Source organism: Miscanthus floridulus, chromosome 11, assembly GCF_019320115.1.
Source record: "Miscanthus floridulus cultivar M001 chromosome 11, ASM1932011v1, whole genome shotgun sequence".
Classification (NCBI taxonomy): Eukaryota; Viridiplantae; Streptophyta; class Magnoliopsida; order Poales; family Poaceae; genus Miscanthus; species Miscanthus floridulus.
The window spans coordinates 80,632,070-80,656,099 of record NC_089590.1 but is presented as its reverse complement, the minus strand read 5'-3'; the positions used below and the strand labels follow the sequence as shown (position 1 = coordinate 80,656,099).

Here is a 24,030-nt window from a genome sequence, read left to right as displayed (position 1 = left end):
GGAATGCGCAAGGCAAAGGTATAACCTAGGGTATTTCATTTCACCGATCATAGGTGTGTAGAGAAGTTTGTGACTGGGTTTAGGATAGATGGCCATACTATCAAGAGGGGCAAACTTGTTTGCATATCGGTCATCTAAGTGCCACTCGAGTGATCTAACTTTGCATCATCGCTAGGATTGAGTAGCGTGGCAAGTTGAGTAGCTAATCCTTTGAAAATGATTGTGAAAATGCCAACACACATACACATGGTGGTGTACACTTGGTGGTGTTGGCACATTTACAAAGGAGATGAAGTTGGAGTTGATGTGGATCAACTCGGTGATGGAACGGAAGTGAGAAGGGTTTGAAACTCCACCGGTGGAGTGTTCTGAAAAGATAGGGTCTCACAGAGTAGAGCGGACACTGGTCACATAGTGACCGGACACTGGAGGTAGTGTCCGGTCCTGTTGTCGGACGAAGCAGTGTCACTAGAGAGTGACCGGACGCTGGGGCTGCGTACCTTACTGTAAACGACCGGACGCTGAGGGTCCAGCATCCGGTCAGGCATCCGATCAGTTGAAGCTGCTGCGTCCGGTCAGAAGATGACCATTGAGATCAGAAGAATTCCGTTGAACGTAGGTGACACATGGCTATCATCGGGCGATCGAACGCTGAGGTCCAGCGTCCGATCAACACAACTGGAGCGTCCGGTCGGCCCGACTTTTGCCCAGTGAAGGGGTAACGGCTAGTTTAGCCCTTGGGGCTATAAATAGAAGTGGCCTTCGGCCATGGCTGGTGCTGAGCACCTTGGGGGACTTTGTGTCCATGCTTGAGAGTGCTTAGGAGCCCTCCATTTCACACATACTTGATAGTAATCATCCGATTATGTGAGTAAGCGATTCTAGTGCGATTGCATCATGAGGTTGCATCGAGTGGCACTAGGTGATCGAGTTGCAAGCCGGTGGTGCTTGTTACTCTTGAAGGTTGCCACCTCCTAGATGGCTTGGTGGTGGTCTCCGTCGAAGCCCGCAAGAAGCTTTTGCGGCGCTCCGAAGAAGTGCTTTGTGAGGGGCATTGTGCTCGCCCCACGGGAGCTGCAAAGAGCAACTTTAGTAAAGCGTGTCATTGAGCTACCCTTACTTCCGGGGTAGGTTCTTGCGGTGCCCGACGTGCGGGCTTGGCGGGTGATGCCAATTAGCCGCCGAACCACCAAGTGAGCGGTCGACACAATGGGGATTAGCATGTTAGCAAACATGTGAACCTCGGGAGAAAAATCACCGTGTCAACCTTGTTCTTCCCGTTGGTTTGCATCCCCGTTACACAAGCTTGTATTTACTTTCATATACATTAAGCTTGTGTAGTTGCTCTTGTAATTAGTTAGCTTGTGTAGCTTGCTAGTTACCTTCTTGCTTGTGTAGCATAGAAGTAGCTCCCTTGCATGGCTAATTTGGTTTGTGTAATCTTGTTAGTCACATTGCTTAGTTTGTGTAGCTAAGTAATTGCGCTCTCTAATTTGGCATCGGTTGCCTTGTTATTGAGCATTGCTAGTGAGCTTAGTTGGCTTTGTACTTTTGCTTACTAGCATGTGTAGGAGCTTCCTTGTTGCTTAAAGTACTAGCGGCATAGGTTTGTGTGACCTTGCTTCTAGAATTAGTTAGGTGAGCTCTAGCTAGCCCGGCACCTTTGTTGCTTAATTAGTATATTTGGAAGGTGCTAGAGAACATAGATAGAGGGGTGTAGTCTTGGCTAGACCGATCGTCTTAATTCCGCACTTGTTTCGGTTAGCCGACACGTTTATTTTTAGAAAAGACTATTCACCCCCCCTCTAGTCCACCATCTCGACCCTTTCAATTGGTATCAGAGCTCGATCTCTCATTTGTGGTCTTCACCGACCCGAGAGGATGGCGTCTAGTGGGCTAGAGTTTGTGAGGCACACATTTTTTATGGCGCAAACTTTGCACTTTGGAAAAATCACATGCTTGATCATTTTCGTGCAAAGGGACCTAAATTTTAGTGGATTGTCACAAGTGGTCTCACCCATGTCTTGGACCATAGAAATCTCACCAAAGCTCAAAGAGTTCTCTATGAATTTGATGCACATACTTGTTGTTTTCTAATGGATGCTTTAAGCTTTGATTTGATGAAATAAGTAAACATCAAGGGAACCGCTCGTGAGATATGGGAGTCCATCAAGGAAACCTTTGGTGATTCCTCCACATGGGATGATGGCAAATTCAAGAAGGAGGATGAACCAAAGAAGGAGGTGCATGAGTGTGTTGAGCATAACCACAATTTGGTGATTGTGGAAGATTGCTCCACCTCATGGTCAAGTGATGATGATAATGATCAATCTACTACAAGTTCACTTGACAAGGTTGATGATGATGCCACAAGTGTTGCAAGTGATGATGCTACCCCATGCACACTTGATGGTAATGATGGTTCATGCTCAAGCCATGATGAAGATGCTACTACATGCTCTCCAACCACACCACATTGTCTCATATCACAAGGTGACACTAAGGTATCAAATGATAATATGGTTGATCATGTTGATTCATATGATGAGCTTGTTAGTAGACTTGCTAGCATGACCATGTCTTTAGAAAATGAGAAAGCTAAAACATTGAAATTAGAAAATGAACACTCATTTCTAAAGAACTCTTGTGAAGAACATAAAAACTTACTTGATGCTTAGAAATCTTCACATAATGAGCTTAAATTGAATCATGAGACACTACTTGCATCTCATGATAAATTATTAGAATAACATGCTTCTCTCATTAAAATGTTTACAAAGAAACTTAAAAATAATGAGAGCTCATCACATGGGTCAATTAATCAATCACATATTGTTGCTAACCCTTATGATGTAGGCAAGAAGCATGTATCCACCTCTTGTGTTGATTTATTAGATATGCCATGCTCTTCACATATAGATGCTTGTTCTACTTCTATGTCTTATGAGACTAACCTTTTGAAGGAGAACAATGAGCTCAAAAATGAAGTGAAGAATTCGAGCAACAAGTTAGAGAGGTGCTACAACTCTCAAGTCACCTTTGAGCATATGTTGAAGACTCAAAGAAACTATGGTGACAAGTGTGGCCTTGGCTTCATGAAGAAGATGACAAAGGGTGAAAGAAAAGAGAGAAAGGAAGATGAAGAAGCTACAACAAAGAAAGCTCTCTCATACCATGTGCTACCGGTGTCATGAAGCAGGACACCTTGCAAATGGTTGCCCTAACATTGAGAAGCTCAAGAATATAAAAGAAAAAGAGAGGCTAAAGCATGTCAAGTGCTTCAAGTGCTGCACTTGGGGTCATCTTACCTCAATGTGCCCAACCAAGCAATTGGTGAAGCAACAAGTGAAGCCTCAACCAAAGCCACAAGTTGAGCAAGAGAAGACACCCCAAGTGCAAATCAAGATCAACCATAAGGATGGTGGTGACTTGATGACAAAGAAGAAGAAAACAAGAAGGGGTGAAAAGGCAAGGCATCCAATGCAAATTCAAGATGCCAAGATGATGAGCAAGAATGAAGATAAGAAGAAAGATCATGCTCACATCAAGTGCTTCAAGTGTAGAAGTACAGGACACTTTGCCTCTAAGTGTCCTACCAAGCTTGAGAAGAAAGCTCAAGCAATCCATGAGAGGCAAGGCAATGAGAAGCACCACATGAGCAAAGAAGAGAAGGCTCAAGCAAAAAGAAAGTGCTACTCATGCTGGGAAAGGGGACACATGGCACATTCATGTCCCTTAAGTGACATTTTTAAGCCTATTTCAATTGTTGATAATAATGTGCTTAGAAAGGATGGTAATGGTACCTCTATGGTTGCTATTGCAAAACATCCCGTTACTCATACTAAGGCATTGCCTAAGTATGTTGCTCCTAACTTGAGAGGACCCAAACTTGTTTGAGTACCATCAAAAAGTGGATGATTGATTGTAGGTATCATCGGCATTGGAGACTTGATTCAATTGATCTCACATTGTTCATCATATGTTGAATCAAGTTATGAAGCTTAGTGCACATCCAAACCCAATGCCAAGAGAAAAATTGAGTGAAGTCCAAGTGCTATCAACATACAAGTGTCAATTTCAAGTTGTTGGTGATTCATTGGATATATTTGATGACTTGCAAATAATTGAGTTGAAGCTTGCTAGTTGGATGATCATGAGCTAACCAAGGTATATCTCTTATTGATCATTTCATTTGGGTGCATATGAGTTGATAGAATTGGATAAATATGCAATGTTGCTTGCTATGAGATGATTGAACGGATAATTAATTAGTAGTCAAGTTTGGATTGATTTGTGTTGGATAAGTTCATAAGATGACATTTAGTAAGTGGTTTGAATGGATATATGTCTTATGGAAGTATTCAAATAAGTTAGTTTCAAGTTTGATTCATATTTGATGAAGTATAGCTCAATTATCGAAATCTGTCCTATATTGCAAAATCTGAGCTAGCTGTGATCTTAGCCATGTTTGAGTGATCAAAACTTATTGGATTGGCATAAAAATTGGTGTATATGCTCTAGACTTATGGTATAAGATGCTGTACAATTTTCATGAGAATTGAATAATAAATGCTTTGGTTTTGGAGTGGATCTTGTTAGCTATAGTGCAGCAGTTTTCAGCATGTAGCAGTGGTGGAAGAATTGATATATGGCAGCAATCTAGAAGTCAAATGAAGCTCAAATTTTTACAGCTGCTATATAACTTAGTAAATAACATCTCCACCAAATTTCGTGGTATTTAGATTTATACTTTGGGAGATATGCTTATTTCTTTGAAGGGTACAAAATCTGTCAGAAAAGTGACAAATGTTGGATTGATCTAGAATCACTTTGATTGAAAGGTCCTCAAGTTGGAAACATATTTATAAGTGTTTCAGGTACCTAAGTTTGGTTTTGAGATGATCTAGAAGCATGACAAGATATGAGTACAAGGCCATTTGATTGTGGAGTGTACTTTGCACACCTTTGGTACTCAAGATGAAGATCAAGATCAAGATAAAACTCAAGTTGAAGATGAAGTTTAAGTTCTAGTGACTATTGGAAATCATTTGGTAGAAAGAAAATGACTTAAACAAGAAGAAAGAAAAGGACTTAAAGAAAGAATCAAGGTTACTCATCAAGTTAAGTCCGTCACTTGGATCAATCAATCAAGTCATTTCAAGTGAGTATCAAGAATGATTCTTAGAGATAGGTCACTTCTCCCTAGTGTAGGGGTTTGCCACCTATGTGTAGGTAAACCAAGTGTGGTACTTGGAAGGCTAACATGGAAATGGTGATCCGAGGAACATTTGAGATGCTTAGTTGAAGCAATCAAAAGGGTTGATCAAGAAAAGCAAGCAACACCCAAAAGAGAGCTAGTCATGATTTTTCAAGTGGTATTCTCAAATTGATGCTCTCATGCAAGCAAAGATCAAAAGATAAAGCAAGCCAACCACAACAAGAAAGTGCACTTGATCATAAGTGGTATTCATTTCATATGGGTGAAGAATGGAATTCAACATGGTATCTATTGGTCTTCACCAAGCTTATAATTGGACTTCACATTGCTATTGGAGTAATGAATTGGAATCTATGTGACTATCCTCTACTCCAACATAGAAAAGGTATTATTGTAATGTGCATGATCATTTCATCCCTTACTAGTATGCGGTTAGTGCATATAGTTCATGCTTCATAGGATCATGCATAACAAATGAAATGTTTAAATTAATAGCCTACCACTATTGTTTGAATGATTACTTGATCTAGTGGTTAGTATATGAATTTGTTCATGAGCTAGTGAACCCAAGTACTTGACTCAATTTAGATTGCTAACAAGTGACAAGTACAACATTGGCAAGATAACCCTTGCAAGAGGTGTGAAGAAGCTTGTCATTGGTTCAAACCGGACTTGGAAGCTTAGGCAAATCAATTTAGTTCAAGTCAATCATAGAAGCTCATGATAGTGATAAAAGTACAAGCACAAGACAACAATGCAAATGGATATCTAGTTTGTATGTTTCAAGTGATATCTAGACTCAAGTATTTCATCAAGATTTCATAAGTGATGTCTAGATCAACTCACAAGTGACATCCTATAAGTGGTACTCATGAAGATAGCAAATATTCAAAAAATGGTCTTTATTGATAAATCCAACAAGTGGTTCCAAATTAGAAGATTCTTTCAAGTGGTATCTACTTCATACAAGTGGTATTACATCTATATATGATATCAACCATGAAAGACGATGGTTCCACAAGTGATCCTCAACTTTAAGTGATCATCAAATGAAGAATGCATCCCTCACCTACAAGAGCTCAAGTGTATCAAATGGATCACCCATGATATTACATAGGGGGAGGTGTCCCACAAATTGATATCAAGATCAAAGATGCTATGTGTGGTATTTCAAGAAGCCCTACACAAGATATAAGTGGTACAAGTTACAAGTGGTACCTACAAGTGGTGTCATTCCAACAATCAAGTGATGTCCATCAAAAATGCAAGATTCAAGCCTCAACCATCTACCCCAAACGTATACCTTTGCATCAATAAGAAGCTCACCTTTTATGGAAATTGATGACAAAGGGGGAGAGAATGTACAAAGATATGAAAGCCTTTATAAGGGGGAGAGATAAATTGTGTAAGGGGAGAGATAAGATATGAAAGCTTAGGAGGTTGGACATGGATATGAACAAAGAGGGAGCAACATTGGAGAAAAGAGATGGATCAAAATTTCTTGGACAAGAGAAGCACACAAGTAGGGGGAGCAAGCTCATGAACTTTGATTGATTGCATTTGATATGTGCATATTCATGTGCTTGCTTGCATTGCATAAGCCTTCAAATTCAATATGCATGCTTGTGTGGTGTATGCTAGTTGTAGAACTTGAATGATGATTTGATAACTAGCATGCATAGGATGATTGCTAGACACTTGGTATGCTTTTCAAAGTAATGCTAGTACCTTGCTTTTAATGTTGATCTCACAAGGTATCTAGTGCTTTTATTTCCAAGTAATATCTAGCTAACCATGGTGCTAAGGATGAACTTAAAGGTGCAACTCCGATTGGTACACGCTTCAAAGGTTTATTCTATACACCTTAGCATCATTTTGTAGTAATTACTCTCCCACAATTTTAATCTATGCATATGTGCAAGCTTCAAATCAAACACTCTAGCACATATGTAGGGGGAGCTAATACTACCATTTCGGGTTTGTGGTACTTGTCCAAAATCATTTTCACATGGTAAAATTGCTTGGGCAAGCAACATGAATCCAAAAGAGCTTAATTTCCATATCTTTGTAGAGTTGTCATCAATTACCAAAAAGGGGGAGATTGAAAGGTCCTTGTGTGGTTTTGGTAATTGAGTGACAACCTAGGTGGACTAATTGTGTTTATGTGAGATACACAGGTGATTAGTCCACAGGTACATATGTGTGAGCAACATATGCCATGAAGGTGAAAATGGCTTGGAGATGTTGCAAAGCTCACACATGTGATGATGAAGGAGCTCATTGCACATGAGACATGACATTGAGTCATGTGATCAAGGTGGAGAAGATCAAGACAAGACTTGGCTTGATGGACCAGTTGCAAGCGTGAAGGGCAAGTCGGAGGCTTTGGAGCGATGGACCGCGTGGCGGTGAAGCTTGAGCAAGACTTGGCACCGATGGACAAAGGCAACGATGAAAAGCAAGTGATGTCAAGATTGATGAACCAATATGATCACGTGGTGATATGAAGTGGATCATATCATTGTTGATCATGTTGGTGCATGTGTTGCATCAACATTAGAGGAGATGGAATGGAATACGCAAGGCAAAGGTATAACCTAGGGCATTTCATTTCACCGGTCATAGGTGTGTAGAGAAGTTTGTGACCGGGTTTAGGATAGATGGCCGTACTATTAAGAGGGGCAAACTTGTTTGCATATTGGTCATCTAAGTGCCACTCGAGTGATCTAACTTTGCATCATCGCTAGGATTGAGTGGCGTGGCAAGTTGAGTGGCTAATCCTTTGAAAAATGATTGTGAAAATGCTAACACATATACACATGGTGGTGTACACTTGGTGGTGTTGGCACATTTACAAAGGAGATGAAGTTGGAGTTGATGTGGATCAACTCGGCGATGGAACGGAAGTGAGAAGGGTTTGAAACTCCATCGGCGCCCTGTTCCGAAAAGATAGGGTCTCACAGAGTGGACCGGACACTGGTCACATAGTGACCGGACGCTGGAGGCAGTGTCCAGTCCTGTTGTCAGATGAAGCAGTGTCACTAGAGAGTGACTGGACGCTGGGTCTGTGTCCAATCACATCCGACCGGACGCGTCCGGTCGGGGTCGGTACCTTACTATAAACGACCGGACGCTAAGGGTCCAGCATCCAAACAGTTGAAGTTGCTACGTCCAGTCAGAAGATGACCGTTGAGATCGGAAGAATGCCGTTGAACGTAGGTGACACGTGGCTGTCATCGGGCGACCGGACACTGAGGTCCAGCGTCCGGTCGGCCTGACTTTTGCCCAGTGAAGGGGTAACGGCTAGTTTAGCCCTTGGGGCTATAAATAGAAGTGGCCTTTAGCCATGGCTGGTGCTGAGCACCTTGGGGGACTTTGTGTCCATGCTTGAGAGTGCTTAGGAGCCCTCCATCTCACACATACTTGATAGTGATCATCTGATTGTGTGAGTAAGCGATTCTAGTGCGATTGCATCGTGAGGTTGCATCGAGTGGCACTAGGTGATCAAGTTGCAAGCCAGTGGTGCTTGTTACTCTTGGAGGTTGCCACCTCCTAGATGGCTTGGTGGTGGTCTCCGTCGAAGCCCACAAGAAGCTTGTGCGGCGCTCCGAAGAAGTGCTTTGTGAGAGGCATTATGCTCGCCCTGTGGGAGCCACGAAGAGCAACTTTAGTAAAGCGTGTCATTGAGCTACCCTCACTTCTGGGGTAGGTTCTTGCGGCGCCTGATGTGCGAGCTTGGCGGGTGATGCCAATTAGCCGCCAAACCACCAAGTGAGTGGTCGACACAACTGGGATTAGCGTGTTGGCAAACACGTGAACCTCGGGAGAAAAATCACCGTGTCAACCTTGTTCTTCCCGTTGGTTTGCATCCCCATTACACAAGCTTGTATTTACTTTCATATACATTAAGCTTGTGTAGTTGCTCTTGTAATTAGTTAGCTTGTGTAGCTTTCTAGTTACCTTCTTGCTTGTGTAGCATAGAAGTAGCTCCCTTGCGTGGCTATTTTGGTTTGTGTAACCTTGTTAGTCACATTGCTTAGTTTGTGTAGCTAAGTAATTGCACTCTCTAATTTGGCATCGGTTGCATTGTTATTGAGCATTGCTAGTGAGCTTAGTTGGCTTTGTGCTTTTGCTTACTAGCATGTGTAGGAGCTTCCTTGTTGCTTAAAGTACTAGCGACATAGGTTTGTGTGACCTTGCTTCTAGAATTGGTTAGGTGAGCTCTAGCTAGCCTGGCACCTTTGTTGCTTAATTAGTATCTTTGGAAGGTGCTAGAGAACATAGATAGAGGGGTGTAGTCTTGGCTAGACCGATCGTCTTAATTCCACACTTATTTCAGTTAGCCGACGCGTTTATTTTTAGAAAAGACTATTCACCCCCCCCCCCTCTAGTCTGCCATCTCGACCCTTTCATAGTGTCAGGAAGGTTTTGGGGAGAAGTTGTTAGGCATTCAGTATACTTGTTGAATAGGTTACCAACTAAGGCTTTGGGAACTCAAACCCCCTATGAGGTTTGGAATGGTAGAAAACCTCATCTTGGTCATTTGAAGGTGTTTGGCAGTGTGGGTCATGTGAAAAACACAATGCCACACCTGAAGAAATTAGAAGACAGAAGCACTCCAATGGTTTACTTTGGAGTTGAGGAGGGGAGTAAAGCTCATAGAATGTTTAATCCTCAGACTAACAAACTTGTGGTGAGCAGAGATGTTATTTTTTAGGAGTCTAAGAGTTGGGATTGGAAGTCAAGCAATGAATTTTCTATCACCATTCCCCTTCCGTCCGCTTCATCCCTCTTCCTCCTTGTTATGTCTCTCCCTCTCTTGCTCTTGCTCCCCTCTCGCTCTCAGACGCCACCACCGCCCTAAGCCAGGTGCTGAGGCTTTCGTTGGTCTCTTCGCCGGCAAGGAGCACCCACCAGGTACTCCCACCCCTTATCTTCCCTTCCCTTATGTTGTGCGAAGCTACGCACCAAAACCCTAACCTAAAGCTATTTAGCTATTTGACAAGCCTACTAACTTCGAAGTTTTTGCAAAAATTATTGGGTGTACATGTGTACACCCATGTCCCTTTATTGGATCCACCCCCTGTACACATGTATTGCGCCTGCTAACTTCATTTATTTCTTTTTTGTTTTAAAAAATTACCCCTTGTAGGTGCCAAAGAGAAAGGAAGGGGATCAGCAAATCGGTGCGCTGCCATTCAAATGCTGGGGAGAAAATGAATAGATCAGGGGCCGTGGTAAAATGTTGTGCAGCGAGGGTGACTCACAGTAGAACAACAAGATCATTTCATTACTTAGATTGTGGGATCTGCTGATGCAAATGGTGGTGGTGAGAACTCTCAGCATGGCTCTCTTGGTGGGTCAACAAGTGTAGTTGGATCAACAAGTGGAGGGGAAGCTGGAGGAGCTGTCCAAGAGTCAGGTTCAGTCAATACAGGAACTAAAGGCCATTCAGTCACTGTTCTAGAACCAACAATAGAGACAGAAGAAGCGAATTTAGAGAATTTTGCACAGGGAGCAGGTTGGGATCAACAACCTGAGGATCTAGGAAATAGTAGTGACTATGATGAGGAACCTTTGAGGTTCAGAAACTTAAATGAAGTTTATGATGAAACTAGTGAAGTTGATTTGGCATCAGATTCAGAATTGGGTGCATTTCTTGCAATGATGGAAGAGCCATCCACATACCAAGAAGCTGCTGAAAATGTGGAGTGGGTGGTAGCTATGGACAGTGAAATTCAGTCCATATGCAAGAATGGGACATGGGAACTTGCAGAATTACCATCTGGTCATAAGCCTATTGGACTTAAATGGGTTTATAAGCTAAAAAGAAATTCAGTGGGAGAGGTCATCAAGCACAAAGCTAGATTGGTTGCTAAGGGATATGTGCAGAAGCATAGAGTGGACTTTGATGAGGTATTTGCTCCAGTGGTCAGGCTTGATACAATAAGATTGTTGCTGGCACTTGCTATAAATAGGGGTTGGCAAGTTCACCATTTAGATGTCAAATCTGCATTTTTGAATGGAGAACTTGAAGAGGAGGTCTATGTTAGTCAACCAGAAGGTTATGTGCAGAAGGAAAAAGAGAAGATGGTACTCAAACTCAGTAAAGCTCTTTATGGTTTGAGGCAAGCTCCAAGGGCCTAGAATATCATGCTGGATAAAAGCCTGAAGAAACTTGGATTTAGAAAGTGTCCAAGTGAAGCAGCTGATTGGTGGGACAAGATTATTCTTCCTGATGGAGCCTTGGAGGACAACTGCATAAAGGCCTCAATTCCCTTGTGATTCTTGGGGCTTGGACCATTTGGAATCACCAGAATAGATGTGTTTTTGATGGTGTACCTCCTTGTTTGGCTAGAGCCTTATTGTTTTCTAGTGAGGAGCTACAGTTGTGCGTTTTGGCTGGGGCTAAAGGTATTTTTTACCTTTTCACCCAGTCGTCTAAGTAAGGTGTGTGTGTATTTTTAGGTTGCAGTCATATCCTTTTCTTTTACTGGCGCGAAGGAAGGTGATTTGTAGTTTCCTTTTGGGTGTGTGTGGTGTTTTGTAAGGGTCCCTTTTTTCTTTTCAATGCAATGATACGCAGTTCTCCTGCGTGTTCGAGAAAAAAAATCTCAGCAAAAGAAAAGCATATGATAAATTCACAAGATAGAGGAACCACAAAGGTCAACCTTGAATCCTTGATTATAACAAATATAAATATGCCTTCATAAAATGCAACCTGAGCTCAGTAGGGCGAACATCCTCACCAATGCAGACCATAACAAATTGTGAATAGTGATAAAGAACATCTGCAGCAGCTTGCTTCTTTTGTTCAGTCTTTGATAATTAATATAAAATAGTGTAGATGTCCAAAAATTGTGAAACAAATTTGGTTAGGTTCCTAAAATTATGATCTATCTATTGGTATAATTAGTTTATATATATACATGTTGATACTAGGAGCTATTAAATCATTTGAGAATGCTTCATATTATTAAATTAATCATTGCAAGAATTTTTGTGGTAAATTGGTGATAACTTTAGTCCTGGAATTTTTATAGTAGCTTCATTGTATTATTATGTGCTCACTGTAATTTTTGTAGCCTTAGAATAGACTAAGCATTAGGGTAGTTAAATGCTCTTTGTTCAATATACATTAAATCATAAGTAGAAATAAAGATATACCCCTAAATTGCAAAACTGAGTGTTTGTTAGTTGAACCCAACACTTTGCTTGATGAAGATGATAGTTAGCTCAGTATCTTAGTCATTAGAGCTAGCTTAGTAGCTTGATATGCGCATTCTTATTTTAAGAGTTGTTGTTGCCTAAATGCTAAGTTGTTGCATCATCATCGCATGCATGTAGAGAACGAGTTGGTGGAGATAGTGACCACCGACGATCGTGGGTTCGAGGAGATCGTCGAGGAATACGAGGAGGAGATCCTCATGAGGGAGGAAGTCCCGGAGCCACCACCGACTAACTCAGCTGACACCACACCTATCCAAGACAAGCCCCGGTGCATAACATCTATTTTATAATTCACCGTATATATATGTGTTGTGCATTTACGTTACATGAATTTTATAGAAACCACATGCATAGATATACATGCCCTAAGAGTCTTACCAGTGTAGGTTCGAGTAGATGCTATGCTTAAGTCATCGGTAGCGTGACTAACCTGCCATTGCTCACAATAGGAGATTATTATTACTCTCATAATAAAATGATGAAAAGAAAATAGAGACCGGGCAGGGATATGGCATGGGATATTGGTGGCTGTAACAAGTTGTGTCCCGCAGCCAACGGGGCTTAACTTGGTTACACTGTTTTCCCTGTTCATGTCGATTGAGGACCGTCCATTACTGTGGATGGTAGTCAGGTCACAGACTTATTATTTTGAGCACATACATGCTTATGGGAGCGGGAAGGCTCATTGCGTTCTTGTCGTGGGTTCCGGCTCTTTTCGGACCGACTAATTGGAGGCGGGGGAATATGGAGGCCTAAGCACCATACTGAGACCGGGTCTCAAGTGTGGGGGTTTGGAGTCCAAGTTCGGACGGAGACCTAGACCCCTCGACAGGAGTGGAATGGGTTGGTCTTGTTTGTGCCTAAGGTACAAGCGAGGCGTGTGTTTCGGGATACCCAGCTGTGATACATTGGTTAGCGAATCGTTGTTTCCATGAGACGGTATGACTTGGCTATGGTCTAGCACCGTAGTAAGAACTGGAAGATGAAAGATGGTGAAATGATTCTGATTGCTCAACCCTTACTTGAAAGTAGAACAGGTGCGTACTTAGAATGGTTAGCTAATGAAGTAATCATGACTGCTAATAAAACATGATCTTAAGGACGTACTATTAGTAATGCTTTTCGTAAACAAAAAGAAAACAGCAAACCATATTGTCTATCATATCCCTTGGAGTTGGGAAACTATTCCTTCTAGTCGGGTAAGTCTTGCGAGTATATTATGTACTCATGGTTTATTTTACCCTGTGGCAGGTGCAGCTTGAGGAGTTAGCCCTTGTGTGGAGGATTCTTCTGGTGGGCACAGATGGATCTCGTGTGCGTTTGATCTGTTTACCAATTATGTGCTTGTCAAAATAGATTTGTTTGTGTTCAAGCCTGATATATTTTTGCCATAAGTGGAAATTTGGGGCTTAACATGTACTCAATGTATTATTGAATAAGTATCTACCATGTCTAAACACACAACAAGCAAAAATCACTGGGAACAAAATCTTGCATTTCCATTCCAGATCTCAGTACTTCACAGGTTCAAAATAAGACTCTTGATTTCATTATATAGACTACCATGTTTACAAGAAATGATTTATATACACCAGAGAGACCGCCGTCTTTCTCAACTACTTCAGGCGAGGATTCAATGTTCCCATGCATTGGTTCATCTGTGATCTTCTTTGCTACCACGAAGCGCAGGTGCATCACCTTACCCCCAACGGAGTTGTGCTTCTCTCTCCTTTCATCTCGTTCTGTGAGAATTTCGTGGGGATTCGGCCACATTGGGGCTTTTTCTGTCGATGCTTTTTTGGCGACCCCGCAAGGCAGAGGATTGCAAGTTTGCGGGCACCCTGTTCGCTGGTTGGTTTCAGCCAGCCCAAACTAGCCAGCCAACAGTGTTTTCCTCTCACAATAAACTAGCACCGGCCAGCTCAAACCAGCCCAGAAACCAACCAGCGAACCGGCCGAATTAAATCAGTGGAGGGTTCTCCCTTTTTTCCATGTCGATCTCCCCTCCAATGTGCTGGAGTGGAAGAAGTGGTTCTACATTCAGGATGACAGTGTGCCTACTTTCTCACACAACTTCCTCACCTACCCATAGAAGGTCAAGGCTGGTATGTCAGATCTTGAATTCGCCGAGGCAGAGCAACTAGTGATGGACATGAAGCACCATTGCCGACAGGGTATCTCTAGCGAAGCACGCGTGTTCATATTCTATCAATGACAGATTCAGCCACTTCAGGAGCGAGAGCACCCGATGTTTGAGTACACGGGTCCGACCCTACTTGCGAGGCTCCTGAGCCCATGTCCCATGCTGCTGCTCAGGACATTACCAATAGAGTGCTGAGAGTAAGACCCAAATCACCAAGAAGCAGAAGATTCCTGACGCCCTCGGTGCGGAGAAAAGTCCCAAAGACGGCTTTGTAAGTTCTTGAACTGTATAATTCTAGGGTTGTTTGGATGCAACTCTGGCCATAATTGCCTGGACTGGACCCTGTCTGTGCTTTGCCTGAACTTCATTTGCGCCATGTTCGCTTGGCTTATAAGCCGTACTTTTTCAACCAACAAATAATTTTTTTTCTCTCACAACAAATCAGCTAACAGTACTTTCAGCTATGGCTTATCAGCCAAACGAACCGAGCATTGGTTGGAGCCCCGAGTTTCATTGCCTGGTGTGAATGCCTGTGCTGCTTGCTTTTGGCCAGGCGCATGAAATTGGTCGCTGGGAGTCCGCTGAGCTGCCTGGTTTTATAATCACCGTAAAACACTGTTGTCTTTTCTCCAGGCAACCAACAAACCAAACATTGTCGGTTCTTCTATCCACTTAGGTAAATATCTAGGACTTTAAGCAAATGGTACAACAGTATTTCATTTGACTGACCAGGGATTTTTATAACCAGTAGCAGCCAGCTCAGAGGCATTTGAAATGCTCAGGCAAATAGCTCAGGGTTGCACCAAATAGCCCGTAAGTCCTTGCTGATCACAGTGGACACGCCACCGCAATCTGCAACAGGAATGCACCGCTACCTCTTTCTCTGTTCTGATGCACTAGTCCATCACGCGCGCCATCGCGCGCGCCGGCAAATTACCTGGTTAAGGCGCAGGTGAAAAATATGTTTAATCTTTATATGGAAACAATATTAGGAGTTAAATGTAGATATGTCAGGTACAAAAAATGAAAGACTGGAGCACAATAATTAGCATACCTTGAGCCTCATCATACTTCACATTTAGATAATCTGTGGTAGTAGGCAATGAGGCAAGAGTTGTTCAAGAAATCTGATACCCCTCACATTCAGTTGAATGACAGCATTGTCTAACTGAAAGCAGTTTGAACAGCACCTCAAGCCCTACTGTCATCATGTTTCATCACTCAAAAGATCATAAGCTCGGATCTGGTAGGTGTAGTTGTCACTGGCATATTCAAACATACATGTCAGAATCATATTACATTTATCAATCTAACATGGATCGCATCTTCTCACAATGCATCCTCTATCTCTGCATCCTCTGGAACGGCTAGGAGATACAGAACGTTGTTGCACCTGTATGTAGATGTAGAAACATAAAACTGAATCATACAGGGGCCAAATGATTATGCAATGCAACAGGGCCTAGTTTGATCAGATACTATCGACCGAAGATCCAGTTCACAGCAATTTAAGTTTTGAAGAAGTCCTAGCCTTCCTTAACATGTAACTTGATCAACACTAGCATAGTACTTTGCAAGTATCGAAAGTTGGAATAGGGCAGCAGGATGATAGGATGTATGCAAGCTTTTCCCAGTTCTATATCTAGATTTATTACAAAACACTACTACTTGACATAAGCTAGAAAGAAAGGAACACATTACCTGATTAGAATCTCTCCCAGGTTTCTAGAGAATTGCCCATCAACGTACTCAGTGTTGGCAAGCTGCACACAGTAGGGGGAAAAAGGCAGCAATTAATTTTGTATGTCATTTAGACCCAATTGATGATTAGCTATTCATCTAAAAAGTATTCAATAGACGACCACTCTAATAGTATGATAGCCAAACCGTCAAATTAGTACCCGGAGATTCATATAGGAGTCCACCGAAGCAAGATAACATGGGAATGTATAATAAAAGTTTTTCAGTTTGATTAAGAGCAGGGGCAGTATCTGGAAAATAAAATGTTCTGGTTCAAACTGAATATAAAAAGGAGATATTACCTCTGTACTCCATACCCCACTTGAGTTTGACACTAACAGGGTTCCTTGTCAAGTTGTTCAGGAAAGATTTTGGATTAACTGGCACAGTCTGCACAAAACGAGAGTTGATTAGTGAGCACGTATACCATAAGATCTTACTTTATTATAGCTAGCAAACATAAATAACAAGACTCTCATTCTTTGGATTTCCGTAGTTCATTATTACTAAGCCCATTGGTCAACTAGATGATAGATTTCTGCCATTAATTGGAAGGTAGGCATTTACAACAGTCTGGTGCGTAAAGAATATCACAAAAATATGGCATGCATGACATGATGCACCCAGTGTCTCAACATTTTACTGAAAAATAGACCAATAATACAGCACATATTAAGCATCATGGCAAAAATGTATAAACAGATCAACATTTTAAATCTCATTATCGAAGTCACCTTGGAAGGAGACAGTGAGACACTCATCCATTTATCTAGTCAAGCATATTACCATTAATAAAATTTAATATAATTGTTTCATAATGCAGAAGAGCATGGTACCTTCCTGCTACAAACCTGAGGTATAAAAGGTACTCTATCTGTAGACAAATATATCAATGAGAAAACTATTCTATAAAGCAACCTAAACATCTAGATAAATGCTGATTTATAGTCTCGGCACAACCGTAAACAGAACGACAACTTGAGGGGTAGTTGTACCTGTATCTCTGAAGCCAGGACATAGCAACATGTACCATTTGAGTACCAATTCAAATTTGAGGTTCATCGAATTAAGACATGAATGTATCAAATCAAATGTTTAAGACTATGTGTGCTCTTAGGAGGCTTAGAGCCTGCTTGGCGGCTGGAACTGTGCCACCTTGAGCTCACGACAACCGCAACCGAAGTGTAGAAAGCAATATCCACAAAAACATACGAAGATGCCCCACGAAAAAAGAGCATAAAACACAAACAGTGATAATAATGGCTGCATATTCTCAAACGGTATAGCTGAGAAGAGGATATTTGGTGTCAAGCAACATTGGCACTGACATGTTCGGTAAAAAGTTGCAAAATAGCAATGGCATGTAAATATTTGCAGGTTTGACATATATGAATACCTCACTCGCAATGACAAAGAAAAAAACATAGAAGAGTGATAATCATGACCGCCTCTTGCAGGCCGTCCATGTTAGCAAAAATCAGATCGTATATTTCAGATAAAGATATTTGTTTGCAGCAGCATCAGCATTGACGTATGTTCAACCAACAAAAACACAAAATAGCAAAGGCACAAAAACATGTTCAGGTATATTAAAAGCACCTCACAGTCATCATCACATCATCAACAATGGCATATGCTCAGACTTAAATAAATAAAACAGCACCCTAGTCACACACTTATAATCCAGAAAGAGCCACATAGAGGAGACTGCAATGGGATCAGTACAGAGCAGAGGGATGGTCTTGCCTTACCTGGGAGACGCCACAAAACGAATGCAACAGAGGGGGCACCACGGTCACAACCGTCGGAGCCACCCTAAGAGGCGGCGCAGCGCACAGATATTGCAGTTCACCAAGTATACATCATCGGCAAGGGGTTGTTTGCTCAGTAATAGAACAACCGATAAATCGTATGAAGCAAAGACATCATTGACAATGGTTGTATACCGACTAACAAATGGAAAAAATGTGCAAGTAATATGACGACACAGCCACGACAAAGGAAGCGAAAATAGCAAGATTCATGTAAGAACGGAATAATTATATAATCATGACTGCACAATTCCATTGTCTCGGTCTTTAAAGAATCATCACTGCACAATCCCCAAGCCTCAGTAGATGAGATGAATGAAACAATTAATCATCAACGTACAAGTAAGGATATCAGTTCTGCATAGGAGGACAACAGGAGACGATGGACGCTGGGCGACCTTGCTCGCTGCAGCCAAGAGGGGGGGGACGATCCCCGTAGTGAGGAGAGGGAGTTTAGGGAAGGGGAGGAAGGAGGGGAGAGAGCGCACGCTATAGTTTAGGGTCTGGGCCGTACCTAGGGTTTCGCCGAGCAAAGGAGCTCACGCTCCCCGACTGGAGGAGGCATTGAGGAGGCCGTGCGGAGGATGGGGGAGAGGAAGGACGTGACCGCCGCCTCGGGAGGGAAGGGGGGCAGTGGGCAGCTCCGTGGTTGGGCCACGGTCCTCTACCATGGCACCAACGGTCATGGCGTCCGTAAGGTTCTTGGCTGCACAGATCGGACGGGAGGACAGACGAATCCGGCCATAGAGGCACCGGATCCGCCAGATCCGTCGGTTTGGGCCTCCGCCAGCAAGGAAGATCGAGCCGATAAGCCTACATCGACGTCCATCCCCGACGCCGGCAAGGGAAGGGGAGGGGGAGGAAGGGAGAGAGCGAAGCCTAAGCTCCGCAGCGGGCGGGCAGTAGAGGCTAGCGGCCAGGCCTCCCGTGTAAGTGCCGGCGGTGGCTGCGGCCCGCGTCAGGCCGGCTGCGCGCACTGCCTGGCGTCATCGGGAGAGAGAGGTAGCGAGTGGAGAGGAGAGAGAGGGAGGGGAGGGGACGGCGTGGGGGTTTGGGGGGTGGGGGGAGGGGGAGGACGAGGGCGGCCGCAGCAGCGCTGTCCCGGCCGTGCGGTTCGTGCGCCGTCGCCATGGTGGCATGGATGGAGGGAGGGAGAGCGAGAGAGGGAGAGAGCGGAGAGGAGGAGGCCGTCGGGGTCGGCGCGAGAGGGCGAGGGTCGGCGCGAGAGGGCGAGGGTTTCATAGTGTATTAAAAAGAAGAAAGAAAGGCAAAGTACAAACATGGTTTACATCGAACGTGCAATAATAACTTAGAGACGTGTTGCCCACATGACCACTTCATTCTTGATTTTCGGGAGGAGTTGTGTTGGTGCGGACTCCTTGCACTCAAAGATTTTTGTGTTTCTTTCATTCCACACCTCTCAACAGATAAGAATGATGATGGATCGAAGACCTTGTCTCATCGTCGAAGGTGTGCGATCTATGTTTTTCCACCAAGTTTGTACAGAGTCTCCTAGCACCCAGGCGGGAGGTCGTAGCTGCTTATTACCCAACCATATTGCAATGCCTTCCCATATACGCCTAGTGTAGCGACAGTCTTGAAATAGATGGCCGCCAGTTTTTTGACTGCGCCCGCACAGGGGGCACACTCCATTATTTGGCCATTGCCGCGCTTGTAGCCTATAAGCGGTCCAAATTCTATTTTGGATGGCGAGCCATGCAAAGAATTTGCATTTTTGCGGCGCCCAGACTTTCTAGATGAGTTACTTGAAATTTGTCAGCGTTGCTCCAACAAATTGTGCGTGGTAGGCCGATCCTGTCGTGAATTTTCCATCTGGCTTAAAATTTCAGTTGATGTTAACCTGCCTGTCGGGGTTTAGTTGGATGTGGCTAAGAGTGCTCCAAAGCTGGACATATTCCACGAAGTGTTTGGAGGTGAAGCCTGCATGTCGTAGGTCTATGTCCCTAATCCACGCTCTGTTGTGCATACCTTCGTGGAGTGACTTGCTTTTGTTTTTTGAAATTCAGAAGATATTTAGCGCTAGATCTTGGAGCCTTTAACCTTGTAGCTAGGCGTTGCACCAGAAAGATGTTCTCATGCCATCGTCAACTGTGATTGAAGTTGCTGCAGCAAATAGGAGCCTATCAGTTGTGTCACACGGTGTGTCAAGATTGTTCAGCATCCTTCCTCCATCCTTCCACTCTTTGCACAACCATCAGAGACGTAGTGCTCTTACAAATTTTTCTGGATGAAGAATGCCTAGACCCCCGATTCAGTTGGTCTTGTGGAACGTGACCAATTCACTTTGCATTTTCCCCCGGTTAGCTTGTCGGATCCAGCCCATAGGAAGCTCTTTCTGGGGTTATCAATTTCCTTTAGCATGGCTTTAGGAGCTCTTAGTGACGTGAGGCAATACACAGATTGTGAGGTGAGGACCGCTTTGACTAAAGTGGACCTTCCAGCATGGTTAATATTCTTGCCATTCCAAACCGTGAGCTTACTTACAGCTTTGTCAACAAGTGGCTGAAAATCGATCCTCCGCAATCTGGTGCTTGTCAGAGGTAGACCTAAATATTTAGTTGGGACGAGGGCTCGTCTTGCAGGGAAATCGCATAGGACCTTATTCAAATCGACACCTTGACATCTTATGGGGATGACAGATGACTTCTGAACATTTATTTTGAGTCCTGACACTTCACCAAACTTGGCGAGAATATCAACGAGCGCAGTGACATCCTTCTTATAGGGCTTAATAAAGATTGCCGTGTTGTCTGCATATATGGATGTCCGCATGACAGCTTGTTTTCCCTTGAATTTTACCAAATGGCCTTCATCCGTCGTAAGGTCAATGATTTTTTTTGCGGTGGGTCGATAGCAATGACAAATAGCAATGGTGAAAGAGGATCGCCTTAGCGCACTCCCCTGTCATGTTTGATAGGTGCAGTGGGGACACCATTTAACAGGATGTGAGAAGATGATGTTGATAGCAGTGCAGCCACCCACTCTCTCCATTTTGGGGGGAAACCGAGCTTACTCACCAGGGTGAGTAGATATTCCCAACGGACCAAGTCAAAGGCCTTTGTTATGTCGAGCTTGAAAAACAGGGCTGGTGTCTTGGATCTATAGAATCGACGCACAACACATCGAACTGACATGAACTTGTCATGGATGCTTCTTCTTTTAATGAAGACGCTCAGGCTCTTGGAGATCACACTATTCATGTGAGGTGCCATGCATATTGCCAAAACCTTTGCAATGATCTTCGCGAAGGAGTGAATTAAGCTTATGGGCCTAAAATCCGAGATCGACTCTGCCCCATCCTTTTTGTAATAAGCACAACGTTTGTTGTGTTGAGTATGGCTAAATCGGAGGTGCGCAGTCGGTGGAAAGCGTTGGCTGTGTTCATTATATCCCCTTTGACAATATCCCAATATTCTTTGAAAAAAGGCCTGTGAACTCATTTGATTTATGGCACCTTTAATCTCGGATTCTGTAAAGTCGCTGGCAAGCATGTCAAGGTTATATGGCGAAATTTACAGTCGCTCACAATTTAAATCAGCCTGCCGTTGGGGCGACCGTTTCATGATATTTTGGAAATGTTCCTGAGCGACCGCGACTTTTACATCATGCGAGACCGCCCAGACTCGTTCCTTTCGCAACCTCTGAATGTGGTTATTCCTTGTTCTCGCGTTTACTCTTCGGTGGAAGTCCGACTTTGCTCTTGTCCGTTCGCGCGCGCGCACGTGTCCCTCTCTCTCGTTTCGTCTGGGCCAGGACGACAGCCCTCAAAGCACAAGCAAAGTAAGCCCAAGAGCACACGTGAAGCCCAAACCCCATCCGGCCGAACCAAGACACGTGAATACCAGTAAACTTTCAGCTTAATTAGTTTCAGAATTTAGTTGACAGCCCACTTTGCATGGGTAGGAGAGAGAATGCATCATTATCTAAAAAGAAAAGGAGAGAGAATGCATGGCCAGCGGTGAAAATGTCATTTATCGCTGCCCGTAACTTGTTGCAAATTACAAATGTTTGCTACCGCGCATGTTATATATTGGCGAGAAGCCCCTTTGCTCTTGCTCCTCAGTGCTCGTGTCCAAACCAACACTGATCCTCAGTGATCGAATACGATGGACAAAAGCGTGAAGGCCATGTTCCTTTTCACCTTGCTCATTGGATCCTTGGCATTGCCAACACAGTGTACGTATACATGGCCACCCTGTCTTCTTATTGTTATAAGTTTTTTAAAAAAAAAAATCAATATAGATATATGATTTATACTGCTCATATTGATGAACACAAAAATTCCATAGGTCGTCGCACTGTCAACTCCGCGCGGGTTATCATCATTTTTTGCACTGAGGTCAGGTGCGATTACTCCAGTCCTCACCTGGAGAAATGCTACTGCTGCCCAGATGCAAGCCGGAAAGAGTATTGCTATAGGACGTTGAAGGAGTGTAGGGCAAACTGCGCCTTATGCAATCCCAAATGTTTGCCGTAGCTATATCTATTATTTATTTATTTTTTCCTGTATTTCAGATACCTGAATTTTAAGATGATTTTAGACAACGCTTTTATAAATCAACTAGTACAAATAAATTATTATTTTTATGATTATTGTTTGTCCTTGTATCATAAGAAAATAATTTGTTGTTCTTATCTAACTATAGAAACAATTGTAAATTGGTAATTGTCTTTGTACCAACATAGGCTAGATTTTGTCGGATTTGCGGTTTTGTCTAACGAGTTTTTATTCTCAGAACCGGAAATTATAGATTATGTCTACATAAAATGCAACGAGCTAAAATTGTAATTTAATATAAATATATAAAATAACCATAGTACGAAAGAAAGCTAAAATTCAGAATTTTAGCAAGTCTTATATATATAATAACAGTCCAATAGTTTGGGTCGCACCATATATGACAGAGAATATATTATGTCATGCGAGGTACCATGTATAAACAAAGCCAGTGATTGACTAACAAAGAACGGGATCATCAGGCCAATCAAGTGCGTCTGAAATTAAACAAGCAAGCGTTAGCTATTCTGAATATCGTCGTGTGTATTATCCAACCCACTGGGCAAGACGCAGAGCATCGAGTGCCCAGAAGCGACCTTGGCGTGGTATATGGGGACTGACCTGTCGGCCTCCCACGGGGCGACTGGACCTGTCGGCCCCCCAGATACCGACAGGATCACTGTTTCGTGTGCCACGTATCCCTACCGGGTAGTGACAGGCCGACAGGTCTGCTGTCGGCTTTTGAGAGGCCGACAATAGGCTATATGTCAAAATTTGGTATACCAGCTTCTAGATTTGCAATTCATTATTAAAAAATATTATTTTAAAAAAAACACCCAAAAATACAAGACTTTTTTTAATGGGAGTACGTCTCAACAGTTCTTTTCTATTTCGTTATTTCTTTGCGTTTCCATACTTTTTTGTAAGTATCTTTCTATAGAAATATAAAAATCATATTTGATGTTTGTGTATAGGTTTACGCCGAGTAAAATGCTATGATCGACAAGTTTAAAGAACCCATGAGTTTACTTTTTTTTTAGCAAACCCATGAGTCTACTGTTTACTGAGTTTAATGTTTACAGGAGTATACGCTCGTAGACCCATGCCCACAAATCCGCAGGATCTAGCTTTAATCATTAAAAAACTCACAAATAGAGGAACTTACTCATGCACATGCCCTAGTAGGCTAGTAGGGTAAAGGTTTCGGGTACCTGTTGCCTCTAGTCCAGTATGAGGATAAAGACATGGGTATTATGGTCAGTTGCTATGTATCTACACAACTACTAAGTATTACCTAAAGATCCAATCAGTTCCATCTAACTTTTAGCACAGCTAACAATTAGGCCTAGCCATAAGCAAACGTGACTAT

At 42.9% G+C, this 24,030-nt stretch overlaps 1 pseudogene; it reads right to left on the bottom strand.

Moving 5' to 3' along the window:
* Window positions 1-15,705: 15,705 nt before the first annotated feature.
* On the bottom strand, window positions 15,706-16,957 carry LOC136494809 (probable small nuclear ribonucleoprotein F; annotated as a pseudogene).
* Window positions 16,958-24,030: the final 7,073 nt, after the last annotated feature.